Below are 12,065 nucleotides of genomic sequence, written 5' to 3'. Positions count from 1 at the left end.
TGGAAGCACCCAGTGCCAATACCACAGTCTTGAGGCCACGTGTCTCCTGTCAGCATCACTGCTCTGTGGGAGAGTCATTGCCACAGATTTAAAAGACTTTTTGTTTAAGATAAGTAAGGACTGAACCCAGACTTCCAAACTCCTAAGTGAATGTTTGCCACATAACACAGGTTTTTGTTGTTTGCTTTTAATGTTATTAGTTTCAGTAGTAATAAACGAATTCTCTAATAACTTTCTTCACACTTTTTTGTAGACTTGCAAAAAGCAAATGAGTTGTATATGGGTTTGTTCTGACTCGCCCAAAGGAAAAGGCATGATCCTTCAATGGGCAGTGGAAGATGGTACATTGAAACAGTTTCCTACTAAAATTTGGTTACAAATTGTCTCTACATTCCCTCAGTATGCATTTTAAGCTCTTGTCTTCTCCCACAAACTATTGCTACATTTTGTTAACTGCTGTTAACTTTGGTTGAAGCACAGTATGTCAAAGTAAGAACAAGCTATTACGAAGAGCAAACCTCCCCTCAGACTAGGCAGTCTTTGTATTATTTCAGGAATTAACTTTTTTTTTTTTTTTTTTTTTTTTCCACACAAAGTGTTAGACTCTCAGAGAGGTAATTAAAAATCCATGTGTTTAGTATGATAATTTAAAACACAGCTACTATATGGAAAAGGTATTACCACAGAGTACCTGGGACATATGCCAGAAAGGCTTAAATAAGGAAAGAATTATGTATGTTTGCACTCTTATCTCAATAGACCAACAGTAAGTTTTTCTAAATTGCAAGGATCTGGATGGGAATTCAGAGAATAGGACATAATTTTAACTAGTAACTGAATATACTTACTGCTGTCCCCCCCCCCCATCTAGTACTCTTTGTTCAGAAGGACAAATGTTGGCTTCCTTCTTGCTTATCTTGAAATCATCAGACCATAGTGACTGCATCAATGACCTCTTTCAAGTCTATCTTTTGCTATTTTTAAGCTTTGGGTCATACACTTCGCCAAGATTTTTTCTGCTTAAACCCAAAGCAGTATGACAAAGGAAGCCATACCAGATGGAGATGTAATGCTTTAGTGTGCCATTTGGATTTTGCAGAGATTTCAGATACTTGGGTAATCTTAAAGTCCAATCTTTTTCATATTTATAGGTTTTAAGGATTGCTTTGTTCAAATGTATCTGTCACTTTTAAAAAATTATAGCTGTTGGGTGATAATTCCATTCTATAAGAGGTCTAGTATTTTTACAGCTAACAGGTATTTGTGATTTGCCTAAGACTGACAAGTATGTGTTGTCTAAAATATACACTCACACACACACACACATGCATACATATATAATGCAATATATTTAGTTTCAGATTACTTAAAGTATGTAGAAGGGTTTTTACTTTATGTCCCCATATAGTAGTACTAGCAAACATCTACCCAGGTATCACTGAAATGAGCTTTTTGCAGGCTCATGACTGGGAATGTTGATCAGCAGTCTGTGTTTCTTCATTTGGTATACAAGTATATAAAAAGTAAATACTTTCTGTTCCCAGATTCCTATCTTTCCAGTGGATAAGCAGTGCTTTGTGTTAATGAAAAACAAAAGCGTTTGAAGAATAATACATTTGAAGAGCTTAGTTCTATTATTTAAATAGATAACATATCCATCTGGCAAAATCACCTTTACAGATATTTTTTGTGGAAGTACTCCATTAAGTGAAAATAATTTGTCAAAGGAGAAGAAAGGCTTAACCCTAAATAATGTATGGAATACAGGGATTTCCACAAATTAAATTACACATGAACATTTTGTTACAATTGGCATTCTCAAGGAATAATTCAGCATTATTTTTTATACAGGATTATATGATGAAGGGTAATTGAAAGAGTGTTTTGATATTAAAAAAAAAAAAAACTTTCAAAAGGTCAAACACTTACTAAAAACAATCCATGAAGTAAAAACAGTACACCTACTAATTTGCTTCAGTTTCACTGTACGTGAGCACAGTTTGCCCATCCACATAGACAATGGAATTAATAATTGGACATGTGCATTTCATGGACAAACACAATATCACATGTGTAAAATGGATGTCCAGTGCCATCTTGCTTTTTTTTAATTTAAACTGGGCATTCTTTTTCAGCTGAAATGTTTTAATTTCATGTTAAAGAGAAACTATCTTCAATTTCATTTCAGCCAAAGTCATTGGCAAATGTAAATATTCAGTTTGCATGCGCATTTGTTGAAATGAGGCAAAGATTTACAATCACGTGTTAAAAGGATTGTGCTCCTGGGAATTAAAAAAAAAAAAAAATTAAGCTGAAGAGGAAGGAATAGAAACAGAGAGATATGATCAACGTGAAAATGAAACCACCTTATTCATACACCTAAGAGCTTCCTTCACTGTGGTTTAGTGAGAAGGGCAAGTTAGGAACTGTCCCGAACACTTTTGTGTCTATACAGACAAATGTGTGTCTTAAGTACTGTTCTAAATCTCAGACCTGAAAAGTATGGCCTGGAGCTCAAGCTGTGCGGTGGAGCCGTAGCCACAGTCACCGCTTCAATCAGCGTAGCTGCTCATTCCATCACCGTCCCTGCATACAGCAACTGCTCTTTTGCGGTGCGGTGTTTTGCAGTTGTACCACCCTGACTGCTGCAGTCCTAGTGAAATATTGCAAGCAAAGGATCCTGGTATAATCTCTAAAACTTCAGACTAATTGGAGTTGATTTGCAGTTTATTATTTAGTCACTAGATGTCTCCATATGCTGTAAGCAAACACAGGCTATGCTTACTGGTAAACAAAGAAGAAATCGCTAGAACTAAAGTTACGTGGGGCAGTGTTTATAGGAATATAAATGAGTTATCACTTCGTTTCCGGTTGTCTGGAATTTTCCCAAGGAAATAATTATGTTAGAAAACGCTGACTATATTTTCCGAACCATTTCATTTAAAGCATCTCGAATCAGATCAGGGTGCCCCTTTTTTTCTTTTTCTTTTTTTTTTTTTTTTTTTTTTTTAATTTTACTGAGTTTGGCCCAGCCTCGGTGCACTGGAAACGGTGGGAGGTCCCAAACTGAAGAGAAGCCCGTAGTCAGATCCACATCAAAGCTGATAGCCTGGGAGGCTGAGGTGCCCTGGAGCTCTGTGTCCCGAGCAAAGGTAAGTCCTGGAGCTTCACAGTCCCTCCGAGTTTCTAGACCAGACTGATGTTCTTCGCTGTGGAACATCTGAAGGCACTGCTTCCTTGAAATTCAGAACATTTGGAGGTTTAGTTTGATTCTACTCCAAATCAGACTTTAAAAATAAAAAAATACCGGAAAGTGGAATCAGATTTTCGAGCCAGCTCTTTTCCCAGGTTAGAGACTGCCCGGGCTACAACTCTCCTAAGTAACTTTATTCTCTCTTCCCTTTCAGCCCAGTAAGCCTACATGTGATGATAACCGACTTGTACCTTTCTGCTTTACACTACTGCTGCCCCCGTCTTACCCTGCGTGTCCCTGCCTGCCGCGGCAGCACGCTGCCTCTCCCCGCGCCTTTACCTGCTCTCGTACCACGCGGACCCTTTATACCTCCCCGGCAGCACCTGCGCGCTTATATTGTGGATTTTTTTAAATTTTTTTTTTAAATCGGACGTGGGCATCTAACCCTGCGTTTGGTATTTTAGCTGTAATTTATCTTGTTTTCCACGCCGCCCAGAGGAGAGCCGTGGGTCAGGGCAGGGGTGCGAAGTGCCTCCGTGTCTACCCCCCCCCGCCCCCCACCCGGCCCCGGGTGCGGGGGGAGGCGGTACCCAGCCTCTTCCCCGAGGGTGGGAGGGCTGGGGCTGCTGCGGTCCCGTCGGGCCGCGGGTGACGGCCGGGCACCTCCACGGCCGGGCCGGGAGCGCCGCCGTTCCGACGGGCCGGGCAGCGCCGGGCGGAGCGGAAAGGAGCGGAGAGGGCGGTCCCGGCGCGGAGCGGAGCGAGGGGCGGTCGGGGCGGCCCTGCTCCTCCCCCGGCGCGGGGGCGGGGGGCAGCGGGAGGCGGGGCCGCGGCGGCGGGGCGCAGCCGCCTCCTTTTGGGGCCGAGGATCGTCGCCCCGGGGGGGCTGCGGCCGTTGCCAATTGCGTAAGGGCGGCAGCCGGGGCGGGGAGCGGCAAGTAGCCGGGCGGCCTCCCGCCGTGTCCGGGGCAGGGAGCGCCATGCCGCCGCCCTGAGCGCGCCGCCGCCGCGCCGGGCGGGGCCCAGGTGAGTGCGCGCCCGGCCGGGGCCGGGGAACGGCGGGGCCGGGGCTGGTGGAGTGGGCGAGCTGCCGGGGCGCGGGCCGGCCTGCCGCGCTGCCCGGCCGGCCGCTGCGGCACCGGCCTCTTTTGTTCCCGGGGCCGGCGGGAGGGGAGAGAGGAGAAGAGGGGCGGGGAGGGGAGGGAGCGGGGGCGGCGGGGCGGGCAGGGCCGGCGGCGGGCGCAGCTGCGGCTCCCTGGAGGATCCGCCAGCTCCGCCCGGGCCGTGCGAGCGCGTCCGGGGCGCCGCGCATCGTGTGTGTGTCCCCCCGCCGTGTGGCCGACAGGTGTGGGCTCCGCGCCCCTCCGCGGGGCCTGCTGGCAGGTGCCACGGCGGGGGGTGCGCTGGCAGAGGTTTCGCCGCTTCTGTGAGCGCTCCTGGTCAGATGCTCCCGGAACCACGCCGGGAAGCACGGCTGGGCTCCGACCGTGCCCACGGCAGTAACCCCGCAGGGACCGGTCCCGGTAGGCACCCCGGGTGCCTGGGTTACTGCGGATTGCCTTTCCTGCGCCTAAAAACCAGCAGGCTACTTCACTTGCCCAGAGGCACGGAAAAAAACGGAGTGGGAGTTGTGTATCTCAACCCTTCTAATAAAAGAGGGTGTGTGGTGATGAATGCTCTGCATTTGTGCTACATCACAGCTTAAATGAGCGATGTGTGCTGAAGATGCTATCTTTGTTTATATTTTAAATATGAATTAGTGGCACAGATTCTTTAAAAAGGCAGAGATTTTATATTCCCGAGTAGTTATAAAAACGAAACAGTGCCTGGGGCTTCACAAAGACAATGCAATAAGGAAGGTAAAGCAGTACTTCAAATTTTTGTGTGGCATCAGGCAAGTTTTGCTGAATCACAGAAGAAGATTTGTAACATCTTATCTACATTCCTAATATGAAATGATCCATGTTCAGCAGTAGGGAGGAGGGGAGGTTCATCTTTGTTCTTGGGAGTCTGTAGCTCTCAGAGGTGCTTTGTCTATACAGATCCTGCGCACTGCCTGCACGAATGTGAAATCTGCCAGATCAAGCTTGTTGGGCCTGCTCCTCTTGATCTCTCCCTACTAACGCATCCAGCAGAGTGTATGCCAGGGACTCAAGCTAGTCGAAGTGTCCAGAAGAATAACATTTTTATGTAAAGCACAAGTAATGCCCCCAGCTACAAAGGGATTCAGGAAGAAAAAGAAGAAAGTGGAGCAGGCGGGGACAGGGGGACGAAGATAAGAAGACTGCTATGGGGTCCTTGCTAAAGTGAAATTGCAGAAGTGTCTTCTGAAATTTAGTATCTGACGTGAACAGTAGCTGTGGAATGTGCTGGTTTGAGAAGTGGATGGATGTTTTTCAGTGGTAGACTGTATGTTTTTTTCTAATTATGAACATCAGCGCTTTAGCCCCACAATATTTTGTGGGCAAAGTGGTGGTGAGGGTTGGCTGGAAGCTTTTAACCTGTTCAACAGACTTATTGCTAATTGGTGGAGACCCTAAAACAGTAGAGAATGGTGATCCCTGTGTGGAAAAACTGTTGTTTTCATCAGGCCCTGTAAAATCCACTAAAGGTTTCCCAGCTGTAACTGGTCCCATGACTGGAAGAGTTACCATTTGGTGGCACAGTTCACATTTCTTTCAAGTTGACAAACCAGGGGATGGGGCAGGGGAACAAAAACGTTTGTTTTCCTCTAAGGCATGAATATAAGAATAAGCACAGCACAAGGAGATCTACTACTCCTAGAAGCTTGAAGAAAAAAACTCTGGGACTTTCTCAGTTATTTTACAGCTTGACTTTACTTTATTTATTTTTTTTTTAACCTCAGCTGATACATATTTGAATAGTTTGTACTTGAAAGGAGGTTAGAAGATTTTATTTCCTTGAGTAAATGATAGGGTGCAGTGGGACAGGTGCTTTTCAGTCTGATTTAAATACTTGAAAACATTCTTACTGCCAAAAGTGCAAATAGATGCCTACATACCTTGGACAATCTGGACTAGAAATGTTCTTTAATTACAGATAACTTATTAATTTGTTTTTAATACCAAGCCCAGTCATTAACTTCCTTTCTCATGTGTCAGCATGTTGCCAAAACATCTTTAATAAACAGTTTTAGCATACTATTTTTGTGTATTTTGAAATAAGTCAGTTCAGTTTCTGGGTGCGGAAGTCTTGTTTGCGGAAAATGAAGAGTTCTGCAGGCCATTATTTTTCCTCCATGTGAGCAAAGAAAGATGGGTATTAGAAATGTCAAGGATGTTATTCAGTGACTGAGTTATGTCTATCTTACCTGTTGAGTATGAGGTAGTCCTTTGCTTCTTTACCCCTGGGAAGCACTGACTACCATCTATGCTGGCAGCATAGCACCACCTCCTCTTTGTTCTGCCTTGCACAGGAGATGGGGGAAGCTGGGGAGGAGGGGGAACCTGTTCCCCAGTAGTTGCTGGGGGCTGATGCTACAGCCTCCACAGCTGTAGAATTACACCCCTGCTACTCCTGTCCCACACCTAAAGGAGCTCCTCTGCTGATGGGGCCACATCATGCATCTCTGCAAGGAAGCTTGTCCCACAGTACTTGGCAACGACTCCTTTCCTCACCTTCTGTGTACTTGCACCAATGATTTAAAAACTGCTGACAGAAATCAGTGGGAAAATAATCATCCAGTAAATGTCACTTTCTATATATTAAAAAATTATATGGTAGGAGCATAGTCTGAAGTATATTTGGTAAAGTTCATTCTCTGCATTAGCAAGCCAGTTCTATAAAATCACCTAAAGTATACATCAAAACATGATTAAAATCTGTACTGTAATTTACAGTTTCTTGTTTAGAACCAAATAATAATTAGACTTGATCCATTCTCAGCTTATTTTTGCTAAAAAGGATTTCACTACTGATTTAATAGAGATGTTTTTGGCAAGACAAATGGGAATGACTTGTTTGTAGATGTGGGTGTAGAAATCCACAGAAATAGTTTCTTGGAATAGTAATACTGAGAAAGGAAATGGAGGAGGAGTGAAAACTATATACCTTGAAGAAAGATGTGAGGGAGTTAAGTGATGTATTTGCCAATATGGAAAGGAAATACTGAAGACATTAAAGAATGCATACTTTAGAACTTGTAACTGATTTATTCCTTTGTTGTGAAGTAGGTTAACAAAAAGGAATGTATGAATAGCACTTCTATCTTTTTGGTGCATGGAATTAAGAAGAAGAAGGGAAAAAAAAAAAAGAGTACTGCAGTCCTGCAAAATGACTAGCTATACCTGGCAGGATATTGCAGGGCTTGGCTGTTGGGTGCAAAGTTCTTGGAGTTTCCTGGAAAGGAATTTACCACAGTAATCCAAAATATGAATGCAGCCACCAGCTCAGCAGAATGCATACTTAATGATGGATTAGAAGGCTTTGTTTTGCTTTTTGAAGACTTGCTTCTGTTTCAAGGTATCCCAGATATGCTGTTTGTGATTTTTATAAACAGGAAATGATGGAAAATTATTTTCTTTTCTAAAATTATAAAAGAGTTTTATGTTGTGTAAATTATATCACTGTACATTATTCACCAAGCTCTCAACTCATGTAGTTCTTTGTGCGACTCCTGTGATACTGTAGAGTCATAGAGGATGTTTGCGTTCAGACATACAGTCAAGTTATCCTGCATTAGCTTAGCTGTAGAAACTCTTTTCACAAGACTGTTACTTTTAAGGCTTTGTGCTCTCGCAGATTTAGCTGGTATGTGCCCTACCATTCTGCTGGAGGCCACCATTCCTACAGCAAAATGGAAACTGTTCCTGTGTTTCAGCTACGGTATGTCAGTGTGGCACCTTAATTTAAGCCATCAGGTAAAGGTGTCTTTTGTGCTGATAATGTCAACAGACAATTGTAGTGGCTGAGCTGCGGGGGGATTTGACCCTTATAGGAGGAGGTGATTTTGGGAAAGTGGGGGTAGAAGATGACAGTTAAATGAGATCTTAAATCCTAGTAGAAGAATGGCCACATCACATCAGACAAAGTGTCCATCCGCACAATTACCCGATGTCTGACAGTGATGAGTAATAGATGTCTGGTAAAGATACTACATAATGATACTACTGCTTCCAGCCACCAAAAGCTTATGGTTCAAGGACTTCTTAAGCTTGAGGCAGTGTTATTTATGCATCAATTCTCAAATGACTTATCTTTTGCGACTTTGTTACTGTTTGAACCTACATAAATTCCTGAAGTCCATAGTATCCAGTACTGAGTCAGGTTCAGAAATCTCTTTGTCTGCCTTTTTTTTTTTTTTTTTTTTTTTTTCCCCCTTGGAAGACACATGAACAGTCTTTTACATTCTCATCAGTACTTCTGACTGTATGGACCTGTGTCATATATCCTCTATCTTAGTCATCCTTCTCCAGGACTAAGAATCCTTTGGGGGTTCTGATAGCTAAGAGGTGCTGATGTCACAGCTGTTTGCTCAGCGGATGTGATTTGGAGCTCTTAGCTTAATTATCTTTTAATGCAAACTCATTTAACTTGGCTCATACGAATGCAAGACAACTCTAAAAGAATGTGGGTGTGCAGCTACAGCTATTCAGCTTCTCAAGCAGCATTGTTTTCTTTGTGGCTGTTGCACAATTAAAAACTACAGAGGTAATCCTTCAAGTAAGCAGAATAAGGAGTGGCATATCATTTACTAAAATTTGAGTTGGACTGAAAAAAAATTACAAGAACATGAGAGCTTTACTTGAGAAGAAAACGAGGGTCAGTACAAAGAACCAGGATGAAGAAGAAAGAAATGCATATACTGATATGGAAGAGAGCACGTTATGGTACTGATGCATGTTTTAAATACAATTTAAACATGACAACCTACTGATTATTAGGTGATTCTCTCAGTAGGTTCAGGAGTTTCTTGAAGTATTTATGCTAATGTCTGTTGACCAAAGCTAAATACGGGATCTGACTCTTCTCCCCACGGCCTGTTACATTCCGTACTGTCGTATATGCTTATAATCTATTTATGAGAGCTTTTCTAATTTAGTAAGAAGAAAATAGGTATCTAATCTCACCTTCCTTGTCTTGAATGGATTGCAGGCCAGAACTCTGTTTCATCAGTGATTCAAGATAGTGCCAGAACAGGACTTCACCTCTCTGAAGTGTATTGCCATTACATAGAAAATTCTTCTGCAGTGAAGTCCTAAGCTGTAGCTGTTTGGGATGGGATTTGTGTTCTTCTAGAGACTGCAGATAACTGTAGATACCACTTCTTATCATCAATATGAGAAGCAGTTTAAAAACATTTTTTTCCCTGTTCTTAGGTTTTTTTCCCCTACCATCTTCTTTAGTTCTCTAAGATGGGTGCTGCAAATCCGTTACTTTCACATGGAAGCTGTTGATTTAAACAGAGCTATTTATGTGCTTAAAAGTAGGCTTGTACTCAGATGCATCGCTGAGCTGAAGGAGACCAAAGTATTCTGTAAACTAACCCTCACAATGTCCCTGTGAGGCTAGTGACTGCTTTTTTTCTCATGTTACAGGCTTGAGGCCCAAATAAGCTGTGACTCATGCGGCAAGCTAATGGCAGATGCGTGATTAAAATGCAAGTTTCCACTCTTGAGCTCTTAGGCAAGTTATCGAATTTTAATCGAATTTTAATTAATCAGAAAGTTAATCGAATTTCTGAAAATGAGAGAAACAGTAAAAATTATTCCTTTCACGTTGCCTATTTCAGCAGACGTGCTGTACTTTCTAGTGTGGTCTCGGGGATCCTCTGTATTTAAGTCATTGGTAGATTCACTTGTATGCAAAGAAACAAATGGTTTCTGAATTATTTCTTCCAGCAGAACATGCTATTGTTTTTACAATGAATGGAAAAACAGAATACCGTTCCCTAATTTGTAAGTGATTTATAAAGAATAACTGTGGCAAAAAGAAATAAATGGGAAAAAAATTGAAGTCACCGGAAGTGTCAGGCATCATTTTAGATACACAGACCACAGTTCAGTGCTGTGGCTTCTAGCTTATATTTCTTTGTTTCAGTGGGCAAGATCTGAAGATGTTATAAATGTATAAGAGCAGACTGAAAATGGCAGTGTCTTGAGATCAGTTAAGAACACGTTAATGCTTGCAGGATAATGTTTGGTGTCCAGGAACTGGAAAAAACCCAACACATGCCTGCAGTTTCTGCAGTAAGACACATCTCTGCAGAAGAACTACGAAAACCCCTAAATTTTGTACACGAAGTTTTGCAAAGTTAGATATTTCATCTGCTGCATTAAATGTTTTCCTGACAATTATAGAGAATGAAACCACAAGACTGCTACAGAGCTCATTCACACAAACTGTGGATGAAGGATAAAAGGCCGGTTTTCATTGGAGAGGGGAATGATTTTCCTTGTACAAAACCCCACTTTGCCTCTTATCTTTCAACCTTAGCCTTAATGAAAATCTACCAAATGCCTTCAGAAGAGGCTAGGAACTAAATTCATGGCTCTTCTGTATGCTGTAAGCCATGAACCTGAGAGTGGTTTTGCTTGACATGCTGTAGTTTCATACTTGTCCCCACAGACAAACTCATATTCCATGGGCTATAATTACCTGTGCCCTTCCCTTAGGAAGCAGTCATCTCACCATCCTCTCCCCTCCACCCCAGCATCCTTTCTAATCTATAGCTAATAACTAAATTGTTTTGCGATTCACCTAAACATATGTAATTAAATTTTCCCTACTTGTATATAGGTTTGAAATTTGCTTCTGACCTGCAGAGATACTTGTGTGCTCAAAAGATTTCATTTGACCAGCTGATGAATATTACTTGTACAGACCTTCTCTTGCACTGTAAATATTATGCAAGCTTGCACTTCTGTCTCTTGATCTGTGGTACATTGGAAAGACTTGTTTTAGGAAATGTGGTCCTCAGCTCAAGTAGTTTCCAGTGGTTGTGTATCATGCAATTTTGTGCGTTTTCTGTGTGCCAAAAAATTCAGTAAAAATTAATAGTTGCTATGCAGAAAATTCAGAAAATCTGGTGCAATATAATTTATGTTGGAGAAAGCTTTATCATTCATACCATGTTTGTAACTGTTTGTCACTGACTTGCTGTTTTCTTCTGATTTACTTCTGAAACTGCTGGGGAAGGGAGAAGATCAGTGGTGGCATACAACAAACGGTGTATGTGATGGAAGATATCTAGAGTTTTTACACTTTTTTAAGTTAGCTGGAATTTTTCAGGCTGTTATAAATATTGTGATTTCCAAGTTACTTAACTGTGTTAATGTGTTTTACTGTGCACATATTCTTTCCAGCTTTTGCACAGGCAGATGGAAAAGTAGGTTCCTACAAACATGCTGTCTATTATCATAGTGAATTGGTGTAATTTCAAAGCAAGGCAGTGGAAGAAAATGTAGAACCAGATAGGAGACCCTGTAGGCACCCCATGTGTCTGCTGGGAACCATTAAACTTCTTAATGGTGAGGTTAAAATTTGTGGAACTGGGCACTTCTAAGGTGCTTGAAACGTCCGAAATTAGTATCTTTGTTGTAGTTGACAAGCTTGGATGTTTGTAAATGTGTGCATGTCATACTTCGGGAGTTTGCTTTACACCACTTTCTGTTCAATAATTGTAGCTTCTTAGGAGCTTTTTAATACTGACTTCTTGTCCCTTTGCCTTCTCTTGGGTTTCTCACTGCTCTTTGATCTCATACCAGACAAGCGCCTGTGCCAGGAAAGCAGCAGTAACCAGTGTGGTGCTGCATGGGGAAATACTTTTCTTGATGAGTGTGGTTTTCCCCCACCCCTCCTCAGTCTTTCCTTAATGGTGATTATACACTCTGAGATTAAACGGTGTGGTAAT

The 12,065-nt window shown here is 42.3% G+C and overlaps 1 protein-coding gene across 2 annotated transcripts in view; it reads left to right on the top strand.

The window, feature by feature from the left end:
• The first annotated feature begins 2,901 nt into the window (after positions 1–2,901).
• Positions 2,902–12,065, top strand: part of CEMIP2 (cell migration inducing hyaluronidase 2) — a 51,407-nt gene continuing 42,243 nt past the window's right edge. Inside the window, exon 1 of one of the 2 annotated variants that reach the window (XM_074812743.1) lies at positions 2,902–3,152. The gene's annotated coding sequence lies outside the window, so the exon portion shown is untranslated. Of the gene's footprint in view, positions 3,153–3,736; positions 4,220–12,065 lie in introns of those variants that run through there. The other variant, XM_074812742.1, reaches the window with a different exon arrangement.

The sequence above is a fragment of the Strix aluco genome, chromosome Z (genome assembly GCF_031877795.1).
Source record: "Strix aluco isolate bStrAlu1 chromosome Z, bStrAlu1.hap1, whole genome shotgun sequence".
Taxonomy (NCBI): domain Eukaryota; kingdom Metazoa; phylum Chordata; class Aves; order Strigiformes; family Strigidae; genus Strix; species Strix aluco.
This window is presented reverse-complemented; position numbering and strand designations above follow the sequence as displayed.